Below are 14,639 nucleotides of genomic sequence, written 5' to 3'. Positions count from 1 at the left end.
CTTTACCCATGGTCACTCCCCCTTTTCTAATTTGTACCGATTTTATGTGTAAAGTGTTGGAGGGTATGCCGTGTGCGGCTCTCCACAGCTACCCAGACTGTGATCAGTGATCAAAATTGGCCACAGTCTACACCATGTTCCCTAATGCATTCTTGCCTCCCCCTTTCTCATGGGCCGCACAGTAGCAGCAGGGCGCCAGAGGCAGGGCCGGATTAAGCCCTTGGGGGGCCCAGGGCACCCAAGACAGGGGGCCCCCCCACCAGCAACAACCCCCCGCAGGGGCAAAAGCAGGATTCGGAAGGGGGTTTCCTTTGATGCACACACAAGTGTGTGTGTGTGTGTGTGTGCGCGTGTGCGTGTGTATATATATATATATATATATATATACAGTGGTCGAAGTGGAAATTTTGAAGTGGGGGTATGCAAAAGTCAAGGACACAATTATGCGGTCACACAAAAGGGGGCATGTCCAGTGTAGTAGAACCCCTTATGCTATCTAGTACTGGTGCCCCTTTCACATTATAGCACACGGTACAAGCTGAGATTCACATTGTAGCACACTGAATGAGCCGAGATTCACATTATAGCACACTGAATGAGCCGAGATTCACATTATAGCACACTGAATGAGCCGAGATTCACATTGTAGCACACTGAATGAGCAGAGATTCACATTGTAGCACACTGAATGAGCCGAGATTCACATTGTAGCACACTGAATGAGCCGAGATTCACATTGTAGCACACTGAATGAGCCGAAATTCACATTGTAGCACACTGAATGAGCCGAACTTCACATTGTAGCACACTGAATGAGCCGACATTCACATTGTAGCACACTGAATGAGCCAAAATTCACCTTGTAGCACACTGAATGAGCCGAAATTCACCTTGTAGCACACTGAATGAGCCGAAATTCACCTTGTAGCACACTGAATGAGCCGAAATTCACATTATAGCACACTGAATGAGCAGAAATTCACATTATAGCACACTGAATGAGCCAAAATTCACATTGTAGCACACTGATTGAGCCAAAATTCACCTTGCAGCACACTGAATGAGCAGAAATTCACATTATAGCACACTGAATGAGTCGAAATTCACATTATAGCACACTGAATGAGCCGAAATTCACATTGTAGCACACTGAATGAGCTGAAATTGTGACAGCAGGGACAGCCAGAGTGACGACAGAGAGAGAGAGTGTGACGACAGGGAGAGAGAGAGAGAGAGAGTGACGACAGGGAGAGAGAGTGGTGATAGGGAGAGAGAGAGAGTAATGACAGGGAGAGAGTGACGACAGTGACAGCAGGGCGAGAGAGAGTGACGACAGAGAGAGAGAGTGACGACAGTGACAGCAGGGAGAGAGAGTGACAGTAGGGACAGGGACGGTAACGACAGGGAGATAGGTGACAGCAGGGGAACATTACCTCATTTGTTGTGGGTGAGCGGAGGGTGAGCGGAGGGTGAGCGGCGGGTGGTTGGCTGCGGTGAGCGGCTGGTGGCTTGCTGCGGTGAACGGCGTGCAGTGGGTGGCTGTTGGTGGTGAGCGGCTGTGAGCTAGTACAGTGCTCTACACAGCCGCCGGCCGCAGCGCAGGGACGGGGAGCAACATGTGCAGCAGGATGGCCACTTCCCTCGCCTCCTGCTGCACTTTAATTTCCTAATTTCCTGGTCAGTGGAAGAAGTGGCGGTACAAACAGCACATATACGACAAAAGGGTAAATAAAACCCGAAACGTTGATGAACTAGCTGGCGTTTGTGATTAAGAAGACCGCTGAGTGACATACTTTTGGAGGTTTATGTGAAAGCAGTGTAAAGAGCATCACAGCTGCTGATTAAGGAGAGGGAGTGCCGGCCAATCGATTGGTATGTATATATATATATATATATATATATATATATATATACATACATACACATTACATAGATCTCATACACCCACATACTCACAAATACATAACATACACAGACCCTCCAACATGACCCGCCCCACTAGGTACAAAATGCTCTGTTCCTGGACTTCCCTCTTAATTTATGATTTCCATCACCTGTGTTGAACTAGTTAAATGATAAGAAAGCTGTTTCTTCACAGGTGATGGCAATAATAAATTAAGAGGGAAGTCCAGAATCAGAGCATTTTGTACCTAGTGGGGCGGGTCATGTTGGAGGGTATGCATACACATAAAACACATACACACACACATAGAAAATATACACACATACATATACACTAATAGAACATATACATACAGTATACACAGATAGAACACCACCTGTGCACACACTTACATTGAAGCCTGAGGAAAGGGGTCAGGAATGGATGCCACAGCCAGGAGATATTGCTGGGAGCCAGGGACACAGTTCACCATTAGGCCCCGCCCCCACGGCAAAAAATGCCGTGATTTGCGGGTCGCCGGGAGGGGGCGGAGCCAATATATTGTGTTGCTATAACAATTATCTCTAATTAGCTCCACCCCCTCTGATCCGACCCCCGAATCGCCGTATACAGCTACAAGGGGGCGGGGCTCCGAATGCCTGCCGTAGGACCGGACAGCGGGCATTGAAAACAAAAACATTTGGGCCACGCCGCCACCCCCCTATTTTCTCCTCACCCCCCCAAGCGCAGCACAGCACAAAGCCAGGCTGAGACAACGGCAACAGGAGAAGTCAGTGTAAAGGCTCCACGCTGCAGCAGGGAGGAGAAGACTCCCGGCTGCTGGAGAGGGAGGTGTGGATTTCGCGCTCCCCACTCCTCATGGGTCAGTGTCCGATACAGGGCAGAGGGGACAGCAGCACCAGAGCGGTGCAGAGCAGCTTCGGCTGGGGGGCCCCTTATGCCAGGGGGGCCCGGGGTACTGACCCCCTTGGCACCCCCCTTAATCCGGCTCTGGCCAGAGGCGTGAGGTGCTGTTGTTCCCCAGCTACAGCACTGTTGTGCCCAACTGGAGAGTATCATCGGGGCAGTTTTTATCACTTTAAAACTTAAATTGGTGGTTTTGAAAATTTATTTTTTGCTCTACTACATTTGTTTGTTTGTAACCCTGCACTTACTTCTGACTATATCCACCTTTCCTCTGTCTATAGAAAGTTAACTAGTGGCCTAGCCTTAAACAGAGGACCCCATTCAGAAATGATTGGACCTCCACAGTTCTGCTCATTATCTATGGAATTTTATAATAATCTTTGGGACAATAAGGGTCATTTAGACCCTGCCGCTAATGCGGCTCGCAGCACAGTTTGCTGATATCGGCAAACTGCGCATGCACAGCGGCTGCATTGCGGCTGTACCGCCACACACATTGCGGTCACATCACCAATGGGCCGGGACCATTTTCGGGACGGCTGCGTGAAGTCACACGCAGCCGCTCCGAAAAAAAAAATGGCTGTGATCACCTGACAGCGCAGCAAGGCTGTGCTGCCCGGCGTCAACTTCGCAGCCTTACACATGCTGGGCTGCCTTGCCCTGTGCTGGACGGCCCCCAGCATGTGCAGAGATGTACGCACCTGGCTGCGTATGCAGCCATCTGTGTTCATCTCTGAATAACCCCCAATATATCTGTAAATGTTCTGGGTACCTTTTGCTTTCTGTCACTGAAGGTAGAATCAAGAATGCGTTATTATATGTAAAACCAGGATTGGATTAAAGGCTATGTGGGCTTGGGGCTGCAAATTACCAAAGGCCAATTGTGAAAATCAGAGGGGGTGTCACCAGTGTTGTGTGGGTGTGGCCAGTGCCATGTGGGCGTGTAAACCCCTTACATTGTCAGCTCCAATGTCTTCCAAAAAAAGTATAAAATCGAAAAATTGCATCATTTTGTAAGGAAAATAGAAATCCTTTTGTATTACTTAGAGCTGAGCAGCAAGTCATCATCAGGCTATCAAGATGATGGGTCTATTTTTATGTGGAGGCTTGGGGCTGTCATCCCATCTATCACATTATTAATCTGACCCTTTCTGTACCAAATTATTTTCAAGCCACTGGGGCTTTTATTACATGATGCTTTAAAGATCAACATGTCACTCGTATAACTAGTGCTGCTGTTTGCAATCAGCAGCTATATGATATTTTATATTTATATAGAAATATATATATATATTTCTATATATATAAAGGGCCCTCCGTGTGCAGATTCTGTCTGTGCCCCCTCCTCTCTAGCCAGCAGTGCTGTAGACCCTGGGCACTAGGGTCACTAGGGGTCACTAGCGCTGTCCCAGAGTCTAGTGCGCATGCGCAGATCTCTGGGACAATGGCGTGGAAGCCATTTTTCAAGAGATTTCCTTACTGCGCATGCACAAATCTCCAGAAAAAATGGCTGCTGCGCCATTTACCGGAGATTTGCTTAGATTTGCAGCCACCGGTGGGGGACAACGGAGAGGTGAGTATTTAAAGAATGGGTGAAGGGTGTGTGGTGTGGAACCTCCGGGGGCCAGTGAATATATATATATATTAGAGATGAGCGCCTGAAATTTTTCGGGTTTTGTGTTTTGGTTTTGGGTTCGGTTCCGCGGCCGTGTTTTGGGTTCGAACGCGTTTTGGCAAAACCTCACCGAATTTTTTTTGTCGGATTCGGGTGTGTTTTGGATTCGGGTGTTTTTTTCCAAAAACACTAAAAAACAGCTTAAATCATAGAATTTGGGGGTCATTTTGATCCCAAAGTATTATTAACCTCAAAAACCATAATTTACACTCATTTTCAGTCTATTCTGAATACCTCACACCTCACAATATTATTTTTAGTCCTAAAATTTGCACCGAGGTCGCTGTGTGAGTAAGATAAGCGACCCTAGTGGCCGACACAAACACCGGGCCCATCTAGGAGTGGCACTGCAGTGTCACGCAGGATGTCCCTTCCAAAAAACCCTCCCCAAACAGCACATGACGCAAAGAAAAAAAGAGGCGCAATGAGGTAGCTGTGTGAGTAAGATTAGCGACCCTAGTGGCCGACACAAACACCGGGCCCATCTAGGAGTGGCACTGCAGTGTCACGCAGGATGGCCCTTCCAAAAAACCCTCCCCAAACAGCACATGACGCAAAGAAAAAAAGAGGCGCAATGAGGTAGCTGTGTGAGTAAGATTAGCGACCCTAGTGGCCGACACAAACACCGGGCCCATCTAGGAGTGGCACTGCAGTGTCATGCAGGATGGCCCTTCCAAAAAACCCTCCCCAAACAGCACATGACGCAAAGAAAAAAAGAGGCGCAATGAGGTAGCTGACTGTGTGAGTAAGATTAGCGACCCTAGTGGCCGACACAAACACCGGGCCCATCTAGGAGTGGCACTGCAGTGTCACGCAGGATGTCCCTTCCAAAAAACCCTCCCCAAACAGCACATGACGCAAAGAAAAAAAGAGGCGCAATGAGGTAGCTGTGTGAGTAAGATTAGCGACCCTAGTGGCCGACACAAACACCGGGCCCATCTAGGAGTGGCACTGCAGTGTCACGCAGGATGGCCCTTCCAAAAAACCCTCCCCAAACAGCACATGACGCAAAGAAAAAAAGAGGCGCAATGAGGTAGCTGACTGTGTGAGTAAGATTAGCGACCCTAGTGGCCGACACAAACACCGGGCCCATCTAGGAGTGGCACTGCAGTGTCACGCAGGATGTCCCTTCCAAAAAACCCTCCCCAAACAGCACATGACGCAAAGAAAAAAAGAGGCGCAATGAGGTAGCTGTGTGAGTAAGATTAGCGACCCTAGTGGCCGACACAAACACCGGGCCCATCTAGGAGTGGCACTGCAGTGTCACGTAGGATGGCCCTTCCAAAAAACCCTCCCCAAACAGCACATGACGCAAAGAAAAAAAGAGGCGCAATGAGGTAGCTGTGTGAGTAAGATTAGCGACCCTAGTGGCCGACACAAACACCGGGCCCATCTAGGAGTGGCACTGCAGTGTCACGCAGGATGTCCCTTCCAAAAAACCCTCCCCAAACAGCACATGACGCAAAGAAAAAAAGAGGCTTTTTACTGATATTTGGTGTTTTGGATTTGACATGCTCTGTACTATGACATTGGGCATCGGCCTTGGCAGACGACGTTGCTGGCATTTCATCGTCTCGGCCATGACTAGTGGCAGCAGCTTCAGCACGAGGTGGAAGTGGATCTTGATCTTTCCCTAATTTTGGAACCTCAACATTTTTGTTCTCCATATTTTAATAGGCACAACTAAAAGGCACCTCAGGTAAACAATGGAGATGGATGGATTGGATACTAGTATACAATTATGGACGGGCTGCCGAGTGCCGACACAGAGGTAGCCACAGCCGTGAACTACCGCACTGTACTGTGTCTGCTGCTAATATATAGACTGGTTGATAAAGAGATAGTATACTCGTAACTAGTATGTATGTATAAAGAAAGAAACAAAAACCACGGTTAGGTGGTATATACAATTATGGACGGGCTGCCGAGTGCCGACACAGAGGTAGCCACAGCCGTGAACTACCGCACTGTACTGTGTCTGCTGCTAATATATAGACTGGTTGATAAAGAGATAGTATACTCGTAACTAGTATGTATGTATAAAGAAAGAAAAAAAAACCACGGTTAGGTGGTATATACAATTATGGACGGGCTGCCGAGTGCCGACACAGAGGTAGCCACAGCCGTGAACTACCGCACTGTACTGTGTCTGCTGCTAATATATAGACTGGTTGATAAAGAGATAGTATACTCGTAACTAGTATGTATGTATAAAGAAAGAAAAAAAAACCACGGTTAGGTGGTATATACAATTATGGACGGGCTGCCGAGTGCCGACACAGAGGTAGCCACAGCCGTGAACTACCGCACTGTACTGTGTCTGCTGCTAATATATAGACTGGTTGATAAAGAGATAGTATACTCGTAACTAGTATGTATGTATAAAGAAAGAAAAAAAAACCACGGTTAGGTGGTATATACAATTATGGACGGGCTGCCGAGTGCCGACACAGAGGTAGCCACAGCCGTGAACTACCGCACTGTACTGTGTCTGCTGCTAATATATAGACTGGTTGATAAAGAGATAGTATACTCGTAACTAGTATGTATGTATAAAGAAAGAAAAAAAAACCACGGTTAGGTGGTATATACAATTATGGACGGGCTGCCGAGTGCCGACACAGAGGTAGCCACAGCCGTGAACTACCGCACTGTACTGTGTCTGCTGCTAATATATAGACTGGTTGATAAAGAGATAGTATACTCGTAACTAGTATGTATGTATAAAGAAAGAAAAAAAAACCACGGTTAGGTGGTATATACAATTATGGACGGGCTGCCGAGTGCCGACACAGAGGTAGCCACAGCCGTGAACTACCGCACTGTACTGTGTCTGCTGCTAATATATAGACTGGTTGATAAAGAGATAGTATACTCGTAACTAGTATGTATGTATAAAGAAAGAAAAAAAAACCACGGTTAGGTCACTGGTATATACAATTATGGACGGGCTGCCGAGTGCCGACACAGAGGTAGCCACAGCCGTGAACTACCGCACTGTACTGTGTCTGCTGCTAATATAGACTGGTTGATAAAGAGATAGTATACTACTAATATTATATACTGGTGGTCAGGTCACTGGTCACTAGTCACACTGGCAGTGGCACTCCTGCAGCAAAAGTGTGCACTGTTTAATTTTAATATAATATTATGTACTCCTGGCTCCTGCTATAACCTATAACTGGCACTGCAGTAGTGCTCCCCAGTCTCCCCCACAATTATAAGCTGTGTGAGCTGAGCAGTCAGACAGATATATAATATATATAGATGATGCAGCACACTGGCCTGAGCCTGAGCAGTGCACACAGATATGGTATGTGACTGAGTCACTGTGTGCTGTGTATCGCTTTTTTCAGGCAGAGAACGGATTATAAATAAAAGTGGTGGTCACTGGTCACTATCAGCAAAACTCTGCACTGTACACTACTGAGTACTCCTAATGCTCCCCAAAATTAGTAAATCAAGTGTCTCTCTAATCTATTCTAATTCTAAACGGAGAGGACGCCAGCCACGTCCTCTCCCTATCAATCTCAATGCACGTGTGAAAATGGCGGCGACGCGCGGCTCCTTATATAGAATCCGAGTCTCGCGATAGAATCCGAGCCTCGCGAGAATCCGACAGCGTCATGATGACGTTCGGGCGCGCTCGGGTTAACCGAGCAAGGCGGGAAGATCCGAGTCGCTCGGACCCGTGAAAAAAAACATGAAGTTCTGGCGGGTTCGGATTCAGAGAAACCGAACCCGCTCATCTCTAATATATATATATATATATATATATATTCAGAAAGTGAAGAAAAGGGCGCCTATTAGTGTCTAATAAAATTATATAAAAAATAGAGCTGGTGTGATTGAGAACAGGATACTACTTATCTGGCATAAACAGACTTTTGCTTCAGTCATAGGACCCGTATAGGTACATGAAAAAAGAAGAACAAAATAACATAGCGCGTACTGTTTTTACGCAATCACAATCTACAGATCATATGAACCAAATGTGTGTTATAAAAAACTTTCTGGGTAACGGTAAGTCCCAAAATTAAAAATCCACAGCCAGGGATTTTTTTAAAAGTTTTTCACAATAATAAAACACACATAAAGCATAAAGGTAGAAGTACAAGATACACAATTTTCAGATTTAAATGAACCAATTATGTGTTTAAAAAACTTTCTGGGTATAGGCAAATCCCAAAATTTAAAATCCACAGCCAGGGACTTTTTAAAAGTTTTTCACAATATTTAATAAAACACATAAAACATAAAAGGTAGAAGTAATGCGAGCGTACAAGATAAAAATGAATGACAAGCTTATCTGTCCATATTAGGAATGGGATACATCAGATTTTTCGTAAACATCCAAGATAAATAGTAAAAATTCAAACGTACAAAAAATAAATATTAAAACAGCTTATCTGCCCATAAGGGAAGTTCAGGTGCATCACGTGCAATACTCTTTTAACAGGTTCCACGTTCAGTCACCCCCATACAGGCAAAAACACCAAGATACAATATCGTGTCACTTGTACCACTACACATGTAGTGTATATGTTGAAGTGCCCCTGTGGTCTTGCCTATGTGGGCAAGACCCAGAGGCAATTCCGTGAACGCATGGCTCTGCATCGCAGTGCCATCAAGCAGGCATTAGAGAAGGGGACAAGCGAACAGCCAGTAGCACGACATTGCCTGCATGCTAAACATAGTGTGGCAAGTATGAGAGCGATCATTATTGATCATGTGCCTCTATCACACAGGGGTGGAGATCGTAATAAAATCCTTTTGCAGCGCGAGAGTAGATGGATTTATATGTTGAATACATTGTCACCACGTGGTCTTAACGAATCATTGGGTCTTCAATGCTTTTTATGACTTTATCTTTTAGGGTTAGGTTATATATAGGCATACAAGTTTTAGCATTGATTAATATGCTTGTGTTTATCTAGTAGTGACAGCTGTCCTATAAGGAGTTAAACTTATATATAAATCTATATAGGAATATAATTAGCATTATACATATTGTTATCATGATTGCACCTTCGGTAATTTGATTTAGTCAGGGTGATGGTGTTTCTGTACAGCACGAGATGTGTACGTTTTTTGTTTTAAATTTTTCTGTTTGTTTGTTTATAGATGTTGCTTAGCTACAGAAGCACCATTGTAGTGATTGACTTCTGTTCGGGTGCCACCTCCTGACGCCGGAGCCCGGAGTTGATAGCAAAGCGGGGAGTGATGCGGCAAGGGAGGCGGCGCTGGACGGGTGTAGCCTAGTTACTGAGCAGCACCCTCGGTGATTGGCCCCTGATCTGACGCCCCCAGCTGACGTTAGAGCCTGGGGCTTACTGCTCGACGAGGGTGGATGCGGCGCGAGAGGGTGAACGTGACAGGTGAGTCCAATTATTGGCAATGATTGCTCTGTTTGGAGGGTATATATATCATATACAAGTGTTGAGTGTTTGCATACTGTTTGTCCCTGAAGACAGGGGGTGTCCCCGAAACGGCGTAGGACCGCAATAAAGACGTTTTAACTACTTCTTCAGTCTGCTGAATGCCGCTGTTCTGATATTTGCTACATAGGATCCTGCAATAGATCCACGGAAGGCACCGCAGCCAGCTAAGTTCTCCTACCCACATTTGAGTGCCGGGTCTCACCGCTATCATATACTCGATATCCACTGTCCCACACGGTTGGTGTGTGGGCTGGGAATTATCTGACCAGGGCACCTAAGGGAGTTATTTTTCACTACCTGTTGGACGTATATCCTTGGGACGGACAACCATGTTTGGTTATTATTGATTTTAAAACACATGGTGTTTTTACCACAGGCGATCATTGGAACAAGGCATTCATTTACTTTTGCATACTGACAGCATGTCACAAGTAAATTCAGATATAGAGGCAGCTTGGGAATTAGCACAACTAGATGCTAAAGAACGCTTCAGTTACTCAGATGTGGAAGCACAAGCGATATTGATTTCTCAAAAATTGGATGATGATCCACCAAAATCCACGACAGAAGAATTATATCGCCAATGGCAGCGATTGAAGCAATGAGAATGTGATTTTACCTATCATGGTATTAGTCTATCAGACTACTACCGTAACAATCAAATACAGAGGGGCTTTCGGATCAGAAATATCCCTACAATTGGACGTTATAGTATTCCTTTCTGCCGTCGCTGGGTAGCAATACTCAACAAATGTTCTCTGGACTTGTTGTTACTGGTGGTGGAGGACTCTACCAGAGAATTGACACAGGTGAGGGAACAATTAGCAGAGTTTGAAAGTGCCCATAAAGCTACATTGGCACAGGATAAAAACACGAATTGGCTGGACAAAATTCAAATTCAGATGGAGCAGTATAGGACAGATCTAATCAAGTATAAAAAAGAAAAATTACATAAAGTACAACAAGATTACCAACAGAGGAGGGTGTATGCCTGGCTTAATAACACCAGCTCTAACTATGAGCGACCTTCACAACATCGTAGATACCGACAGCGCCAACATCACCTTGATTATTCTGGTTCCAGCACATCTGTTAGTGAGGGAGAACAAGTCAGCACTCCTATGACCGCCTCAAACCAGTCGCACACTTTAGGGGTGGTCACTTGTTCAGGACATCAACCCGTTCGCGGACGAGGCGGGCGGGGCAGAACAAGAGGATACAACACGCGACGACCACCGCGCCGCTAACTGATTTAGTTATAAATTTATCCACAGCTCCTCTTACGGACTTGGAATTAAAGGTCTTATCCAGAGGCTTATCATTTGTGCCAACTGTCAAACCAGATCCGTTTTCATCACATGTGGAGAATTATAAGCTTAATAGATCTTTATGCTTGAGAGAGCACTTTGGTACTAATTTAGAAGGGAAATCAAGTACAACTGTTCCGGATAAACTTAAAAAAGTGGTACCACGCTCCAAGTTCGACCCGAACACGAATAATCCTTCCATTCGGATTTTCTCTAGAATGATGGAACAATCATATGAACAGGCAGCAACAGTTGCAGCTTATCCTAATTTGAGTTATCAAGAGAGGACGGCGTTAAGGGACTTATCACAAAGGACTGATCTTGTAATACGGAGCGCCGACAAGGGCGGCTCAGTGGTTATACAAGATTTAACAGATTATGTGGCAGAAAGTAATCGACAACTCTCTGATGGGGAGACATATAGGCAGTTGACCTTTGATCCAACAGTGCAGTATAAGAGAGAATTAGATGATATCTTATTGCGGGCAAGTGAGGATGGTACTTTATCCAGGGAACAGGTACATGCAATGACAGTAGAGTGTCCAAAGGTGCCGCTTTTCTACACTGTACCGAAGGTACATAAATCTCTGACCTGTCCACCAGGTCTACCCATAGTATCTGCCCGACATTCTCTCTATCATCCGGTAGCTATATTCCTAGATTCATTTTTGAATCCATGTATTCAAACGGTGCCGTCATATTTAAAAGATACTACGGCACTATTAGTACAATTACAACATTTGGTGGCTCCACCAGAAGGCTTGACTCTCTGCAGTGCGGATGTCACCAGTCTCTACACCTGCATTCCTCATGAGGCAGGTGTGGAGGCTGTGCAGCATTTGATTACTGGTAACCCATTGTATCTTGGTCCGAGAGTTGATTTATTTGTACGGCTATTGACATTAGTGTTGACCCGCAATTATTTTTCATTTAATGGACGTATTCACTTGCAATGCGCTGGCTGTGCGATGGGGTCCCCAGTGGCCCTATCGTACGCCAACGCTTTCATGTATTCCATAGAGAATCAATTATTCAGTTCAGCGGTGAGGCCATCTGTGTATCTCTACAAGAGGTACATAGATGACCTTTTAATTTTTTGGCAGGGTTCATAGCAGTCATTACTAGCATTATTGGATGGACACAATAACTCAACAAGTGTGGTTAAATTTACGTATCAAGTTTCTTATCAGGAGATACATTTTTTAGATGTGGCCATATCTTTGAGCCAGGGAACATTTCATACTAATTTATATGTTGAGCAGATGGACAGAAACTCGGTTTTACATCATCAGAGTTTTCATCCCATGCCAGCACGTAGGGGTTTACCATACTCCCAGCTGTTGAGGGCTAGGAGGATTATCTCTGAGCCCCAACAGCTGGATAAAGCCATGGATCAGATGATCTGTAAATTTGAGGAACGGGGTTACCCGATAAGTGAACTCATGGCCAGTAAAGCTAAAGCATTGAGCCATAGCCATGAGTCTTTATTAACTCCAGTTATATCTAACAGTAGTGTATCTATCAAACAGGCCCCCAGAGTACCGTGGGTCAACAGATATACCACTGCTACTACTATTACCAAACGTGCTAAACAATTATGGCCGTTAGTTAATTCTGATAAATCTTTGCCAGCCTTATGTGGCACGAAGCTACTTCCGAGCTATACTAAAGGGAAAAGTATAGCTGACACAGTGGTCAAACTAGATGTCTTCCCTTTAACTAAAAGCCATCAGTCCCATTTCTTGCGCCCAAAATTAGGATGCTTTCATTGCTTAGGTTGCTCCACGTGCAATACTCTTTTAACAGGTTCCACGTTCAGTCACCCCCATACAGGCAAAAACATCAAGATACAATATTGTGTCACTTGTACCACTACACATGCAGTGTATATGTTGAAGTGCCCCTGTGGTCTTGCCTATGTGGGCAAGACCCAGAGGCAATTCCGTGAACGCATGGCTCTGCATCGCAGTGCCATCAAGCAGGCATTTGAGAAGGGGACAAGCGAACAGCCAGTAGCACGACATTGCCTGCATGCTAAACATAGTGTGGCAAGTATATGAGCGATCATGATTGATCATGTGCCTCTATCACACAGGGGTGGAGATCGTAATAAAATCCTTTTGCAGCGCGAGAGTAGATGGATTTATATGTTGAATACATTGTCACCACATGGTCTTAACGAATCATTGGGTCTTCAATGCTTTTTATGACTTTATCTTTTAGGGTTAGGTTATAAATAGGTATACAAGTTTTAGCATTGATTAATATGCTTGTGTTTATCTAGTAGTGACAGCTGTCCTATAAGGAGATAAACTTATATATAAATCTATATAGGAATATAATTAGCATTATACATATTGTTAACATGAATGCACCTTCGGTAATTTGATTTAGTCAGGGTGATGGTGTTTCTGTACAGCACGAGATGTGTAAGTTTTTATTTTTTATTTTTCTGTTTGTCTGTTTATAGATGTTGCTTAGCTACAGAAGCACCATTGTAGTGATTGGCTTCTGTTCGGGTGTCACCTCCTGACGCCGGAGCCCGGAGTTGATAGCAAAGCGGGGAGTGACGCGGCAAGGGAGGCGGCGCTAGTTACTGAGCAGCACCCTCGGTGATTGGCCCCTGATCTGGCGCCCGCAGCCGACATTAGAGCCTGGCACTTACTGCTCGATGAGGGTGGATGCGGCGCGAGAGGGTGAACGTGACAGGTGAGTCCAATTATTGGCAATGATTGCTCTGTTTGGAGGGTATATATATCATATACAAGTGTTGAGTGTTTGCATACTGTTTGTCCCTGAAGACGGGGGGTGTCCCCGAAACGGCGTAGGACCACAATAAAGACGTTTTAACTACTTCTTCAGTCTGCTGAGTGCCGCTGTTCCGATATTTGCTACGTAGGATCCTGCAATAGATCCACGGAAGGCACCGCAGCCAGCTAAGTTCTCCTACCCACATTTGAGTGCCGGGTTTCACCGCTATTATATATATATAAATATATATATATGTCCAATAAAGAAAGGCACTCCAGAGACTAACATATAGTTGAAATCTGTATTAGGTCGAACATTTTCGGGGATACAACCCCTTCCTCAGGACCACACCAGTACAAAACAGTGATAAAATGACCTTACCTATATACCGCACCAAACACTCACCTGCCGCTTATCAGCTCATTAGGAGCAAATCAATTTGCCTCACAGACAAACCCATTTCCACCACAGGTGTATCGGTTGCCATGGGAACAACCCACTCATGTTCCACAAGGACCATAGCTCACCTGCGTGCGCTGGTAGTCTGGAACGCAAAGGGCAGCTCACTGCGGCTCTTAGTAGTGATGTCGTCAACCGCAGCCACTCCCAGCGGCACCTGCCGGAGCGGGTCGCCATGGAGACATGTAAACACAGTC

The 14,639-nt window shown here is 45.4% G+C and overlaps 1 long non-coding RNA gene across 1 annotated transcript in view; it reads left to right on the top strand.

The window, feature by feature from the left end:
- Positions 1-13,933, top strand: part of LOC134970133 (uncharacterized) — a 119,612-nt gene extending 105,679 nt beyond the window's left edge. Inside the window, exons 2-3 of the long non-coding RNA XR_010189684.1 lie at positions 9,609-9,862; positions 13,703-13,933. This is a non-coding gene — a long non-coding RNA (uncharacterized LOC134970133). The remainder of the gene's footprint in view (positions 1-9,608; positions 9,863-13,702) is intronic.
- Positions 13,934-14,639: the final 706 nt, after the last annotated feature.

The sequence above is a fragment of the Pseudophryne corroboree genome, chromosome 11 (assembly GCF_028390025.1).
Source record: "Pseudophryne corroboree isolate aPseCor3 chromosome 11, aPseCor3.hap2, whole genome shotgun sequence".
Lineage (NCBI taxonomy): Eukaryota > Metazoa > Chordata > Amphibia > Anura > Myobatrachidae > Pseudophryne > Pseudophryne corroboree.
Note: the sequence above shows the minus strand (reverse complement) of the source record. Positions and strands in the feature narration are given on the sequence as shown.